A 5,488-nucleotide genomic window follows, 5' to 3' on the forward strand; every position below is an offset into this window, starting at 1 on the left:
TTGGGATGAGAGCTTTATGGATCTTGTAAATTTCAGGAACTTTTGAAACTTGTATATTGTTTATACACCCTACCTCTTAAAAGCTTCCCTCCAGGACTTAAGAGTCCTCCAGGAAGAACTGTTTTCAGTGAGAGGAATTAGTTAAACAGCAAGTCATATGTTGAAGTTTGGTCATTAGCATGTGGAATTACTGGAAAATGTTAGGACATTTCAGATAGGGGTATGAGGGAGGAATTTAGGTCATGGGGGGCACATGTTTGAAGGGACATTGAAATACTTGAATACTTCAGTTCCTCTTCTGCTACCCACTGCCATGATAGTATCAGCTTCCCTTTACCATGTGTTCCCCACAGCCTATGAGATGTTCTGCCACACAAGAGGCTCCCAAACAAAAGGGACTAGTGATCATTGGCTTAAACTTCTGAAACAATGAAAAGAAAACGTATGCATACACATACACACACACTCTGAAATTGTTTAAGTATCTATAAAGAGCAAAGAAAGCTGACTGAAACAACATCAATGTTCTTATCACTCCCATTTGCTAAATATTAATATTGTCCTATATTTATTTTAGCATTTGCTTTAAGAAGAGTTAAAATTATATGTGATGTAATTTTTCTTTTCTAAGGTTGTGTATTAATCAGGGTTCTTTAAAATAAAAGCTGATAGAATAAATATATGCATATGAATATGAATACATATATATATGTGATTTATTAGAGTGAGTCATACGCTGTGGTCTGGGTAGCCATCAGTCAATATTGGAATCCTAAAGAAGTAGGTTCTAACACCAGGAAAGGACTGCCGTCAGCAGCAGAATGGATAAACTTGTCAGCAAGAGTGAGGGCAGCCAGGCAAAATGCAAAAGCTCACGTCTTCCACATCCTATGACATGGGCTGCCACCAGATGGTTTGGCCCAGATTTTGGGTGGATCTTCCCACTTTAAATGACCAGTTCAAGAAATTTCCTTACAGTTGTGCCCAGCTGCTTTGTTATAATTTATTACAGATAGAGCCGAGTTAAGAAAAGATTAGCTATCACAAGTATATTTCTTGACACACAATCATATCTCCTTGTGTCTGCTTAATTTCCAAATGAAAGCAACAACTAGGCCATAATTCTGTCGAGTTAACTACCTCATATATAAGTACAAGGGCATTAAAGATTTTAGAAAAAAAATGACAATATCCCTTGAGGAATGCTTAGTCTTCTAGTGTCTTAAAATTTAAATGTGATAATAACCAATGGTATATGGTATTTATTCCAATCTATGTTATATTACATGATAAAGAAATATAGGGAAGAAAACACAAATGTCTGATTAATGCATATATACAAACCTATCTATTTATCTATCTATCTATCTTTCTATCTATCTATCTATCTATCTATCAGTATATATACAGATTCTTCACAAAATAAGACAAAAACACCAAGTAAATTATTTTTTAAAATTTATTTATTGTTATATCTAAGTACACTGCAGCTGTCTTCAGACACACCAGAAGAGGGTATCAGATTTCATTATGGATGGTTGTGAGCCACCATGTGATTGCTGGCACTTGAACTCAGGACCTTGGGAAGAGCAGTCAGTGCTCTTAACTGCTGAGCCATCTCTCCAGCACCCAACACCAAGTAAGTTATAATTCTTGTTTGTGCAGTTGGTCATGTGGCCTTAGCTGGTATTTATAACTACCGTCCACGGCTAGCCATTCTGTATTTTCTCTATCCTTAGGAAGTACGACAACAGACCTTGGTGTTCCCTAGAGGAGTGACTCTTAACTTTCATTCCTAAAGGATCTGGTCCTTTTGTCATCCTGCCTGGGTTGTTGTAGTTTCCCATTGATTTTTATCTCAGGACATGGTGGCATCAACATATGGCCTAAAGGATCTCTTGTACTCTAGACATCATCTTTTTTAACCCCATTGTGGAGAAGCAATCCAGGCTCCCCCTGGGAGTCTGGATCTATCAGTCCCTCTTAACACTATTATTTCTTTTTTTTTTTTATCTTTTTGGCTTAATGGCATCAGAAGCCCGATGTGTCCAGGGGAATCTGAGTTTCTAGTTCAATAAAATGTTTCTTTTGTCTCTGGTAGGAATGTTCTCAGTTGGAAACCAAAATTTCTAGGCCAGTAGAACTTAAGGTCTCAAGGGCAGGAAACAACACTTTCCCCAATGGGTCACTAGGGGTAATAGTGAGTAGAAATACTTTCACTTCCAGCCCTTGGTTCCTGGACCCATGAATCCTGGCTAAATGAGAAACTGTCACAGGGTCCCAGATCTTAGTAGGTCCCCAGATATTAGCACAACTAATACCATGATGTAACTGTCATCCAGGCTGTAAAACTCAGCATGTAAACTACACAACCTGCCAAAATTAAAACAAAGACCTAATTCATCAAAGTCCATACTTCTGGGAAAGTCTCTGAATGTACTAGCCTTGCCTTTTGGCTTCTGTAGCTCTGCTTCTGGCTAAGTGTTCTTGTTAACTGAAATATGTCAACCCAGGACATGGTATTTGTGTTTAAAAACTCACCCTGATAAAGGCTCAGGGCTACAGTGGTATCCAGAACACCCAGTGTAGTCTTTCTGGCCAGCTAATAAAGACTTTCTGTTGGTTTAAATCTATGTTTAAGTCTTCTCTGATAGACACCCCACAACAAAACCGTATCATATATTGAACATTGATTCAAAGCACATACTGCCCTCTGGAGAACCCTGCACCAGCCCTCCAGGCTACTGCCACATAACTGACACTGTATCTTCAAAAACAAATTCCATTACCATTGTATTAGGCCATCTGTTGCAGGGTAGTGGGCAGCATTGTAAGACTTATGGATTCTATCGGTGACCCAACTATAGCACCTCTCTGCCTGTGAAGGGAGTACCTTGGTCAGAAGCAACCTGTCCTAAATCTGGGCCACGCATTCTGGTGGTAACCCACGGAAAAAGACAAGCAGAAAGGTTTTCCCTTTTGATTTTCACTACAGCTTCAGGAATCTTCTGTGTAAAGTGGGCTTGAAATTTTTCATGATTGACAAACTACTTCTTCAACACAAATTTACTCATCATGGTTCTCCTTGAATTTAACAGAACTTGTACATTTGCAAGTCATTTGTAATTCAACAAATAGGCAGACTACTCCAGAGTATATTGGGCAACTTCTTAGAAACAACCATTCCTTTGGTTTGCACATGTGTGTGTGTGTGTGTGTGTGTGTGTTTCTTCTTCCTCTTCCGCCTCCTCCTCTATTTATTTATTTATCTATCTATTTATTTATTTATTTTGGTTTTTCAAGACAGGGTTTCTCTGTGTAGCCCTGGCTGTCCTGGAACTCACTATGTAGACCAGGCTGGTCTCAAACTCAGAAATCTGCCTGCCTCTGCCTCCCAAGTGCTGGGATTAAAGGCATGTGCCATTACTCCCCAGCTCTTCTTCTTCTTTTTAAACTTTTAAATTAGTTCATTGTGAATTTTATACCAAGTACCCAAATCCCCCTCATCTCCCCCCCCCATATCCCTCTCCACCTTTGCAGCCTCTCCCACCCCCCTCACCCCCCCCCAACCCCCCGCAACAGAGAAAAAAAAGTCTCATTGTAGAAGCTGTAATGTGTTACAGTGTGTCTCACAGCAGACCCTTTTGTCCTCACCTTGCTTGCAAAGGTTCATTGCAATGACACATTGGTCTAGTATGGGGCCTCTGGCTTCTGGCTTCTGCTACTTTATTAATTCTGGAACTTCATTAGGATGCCTCTTGGGTTTCCTGCTGTTGGCCTGTGTCACAAAGAACCTGTAGTTTTGGATCTGTAGGACTGTCCCTTCATGCCCTCTAGCAGTTCTTTGATGGGGCAGATATTGGGGCCTGAGTGGTATCTAAGACGGTCAGCCTGCCAGCTCTCTCACTGGCTCAACAGAAACCCCTGCTACCAGGCCTAGCTCTACCCTGGCACAGGGCCTGCTATCCTGAGTGTTACAGCTATTGAGGGACATGGCCAGATCTCTCACTCTCATGACCTGAGGGCCAGCTCTCCTGCCTGCCATTGGTGGCAAGGGTTGTGGGGTGGTGATGGTGGTGCCTGGGGTCTCTGAGTGGATTCACTTCAGAAACGGTCTTAGGAGTGCTATGCCCTGGTGGTATGTTACGGCACTGAGCAGGGACTATCTCAGGCATGGTTGCACCCCCCATGCCCTCAGGCCTGCACAGCATCTGCTTGGTGGTTATTTTAGGCTAGGTCTGTCTCCAAACCCTAAGGTGCGATTTTGGTGGTAATCTTGGGTTGGGTGTTCTCATGGCCTGCCTCAGTGGCCCCATTGCAAGTATTGTATTGTATTGTACTGTACTGTACTGTACTGTATGGGGCCTGTGCAGAACCAGACTGGTGGTTGTCTTAATCTAGCTCCCTGTCTGAGCCCCTGGCACCAGACTTTTTCCAGGGAATGTCAGGCTACTAATCATTCAGATGTTCACCGATCAGAACACTGAGCCTAGACAAAGCTTCTCTCCTCTCTGCCACCTGCTGTCACACGTGTGACACAGCAGCCACACCTGTATGCTTCTAAGTAGTGGAACAACCATTCTTAAGAGACTCAAAATAGCCGGGCAAATTGGATAATTGTCTTACTTAGAGATGAAAAAGACTGTACTCTTTGAATGAAAGACATCTTCAGGAAATCTAGACTATAATTGGAACTCCAATGTTTTAACAGTCTATGGTAACAAGTGAAGACAGTCAGGTCTTCAGGCAAATCTAGCCATGTGGCATCGCCGAGGCACCTGGCCCAGGGCACTGCAGCTGCCCTGGAAAGAAGTCATGGCTCCCCCCATTTTGTGTTTTAAAGCATCAGTAAAGGGTGTGTCCTCTGGGCCTTCCCATTGTGAAGGACTAGGTTTTATACAGTATACCAACTATAGCATTTCAGTTTCACTGAGCCTTAAAAGTTGATTCATCAACACTAAGCCAAGAGATAGCGGGCATCTCCCGCTTCTTTTCAGTAGACCATCTTACATGAGATGCTTCAACCAACCAATCAAATAAACTTTGACACATTGTTTTTCAAACAGTGAACTTCCATACTAAACTTAGACTCTCTACTCAGTGGGTCCATATTGATAAACTCAGCCTGATCCAGTTTCATGTCCCACCACTATCTTACACTCTTCAAATCCATTCCCACACATTCCCCAGACCCCTGCTAGAATGAATTAGCAAACCCATTACATTCTTTAGTTATATAGCATATCTTCTCATGGCCTACATTTTTTTTATCTCTTTTTAGCTTTAAATCTGGTTATAGGCCTAGAGGCCACCATTGGTGGGGACTGAGGGACATTAGTAATGTCCTGCCTGACATCTCCCTTAGGGAAAGGCATTGATGACTGGACAGACAATGGTGGATTAATTCCCCTAGGCAAAGGTAGAGAGGGCAATATTTCAGAGTGTGTGGGTAGAAATTCATCTTCTGTTAAGGGTGCAATGACTCCTT

The 5,488-nt window shown here is 42.0% G+C and overlaps 1 non-coding gene across 1 annotated transcript; it reads right to left on the reverse strand.

Annotated features, from left to right (window-relative positions):
• Positions 1-4,440: 4,440 nt before the first annotated feature.
• LOC127669086 (small nucleolar RNA SNORA17) lies at positions 4,441-4,569 on the reverse strand. The gene has a single exon (XR_007974291.1). It is a non-coding gene; the product is annotated as a small nucleolar RNA SNORA17 (small nucleolar RNA).
• Positions 4,570-5,488: the final 919 nt, after the last annotated feature.

The sequence above is a fragment of the Apodemus sylvaticus genome, chromosome 18, assembly GCF_947179515.1.
Source record: "Apodemus sylvaticus chromosome 18, mApoSyl1.1, whole genome shotgun sequence".
NCBI classification, from domain to species: domain Eukaryota; kingdom Metazoa; phylum Chordata; class Mammalia; order Rodentia; family Muridae; genus Apodemus; species Apodemus sylvaticus.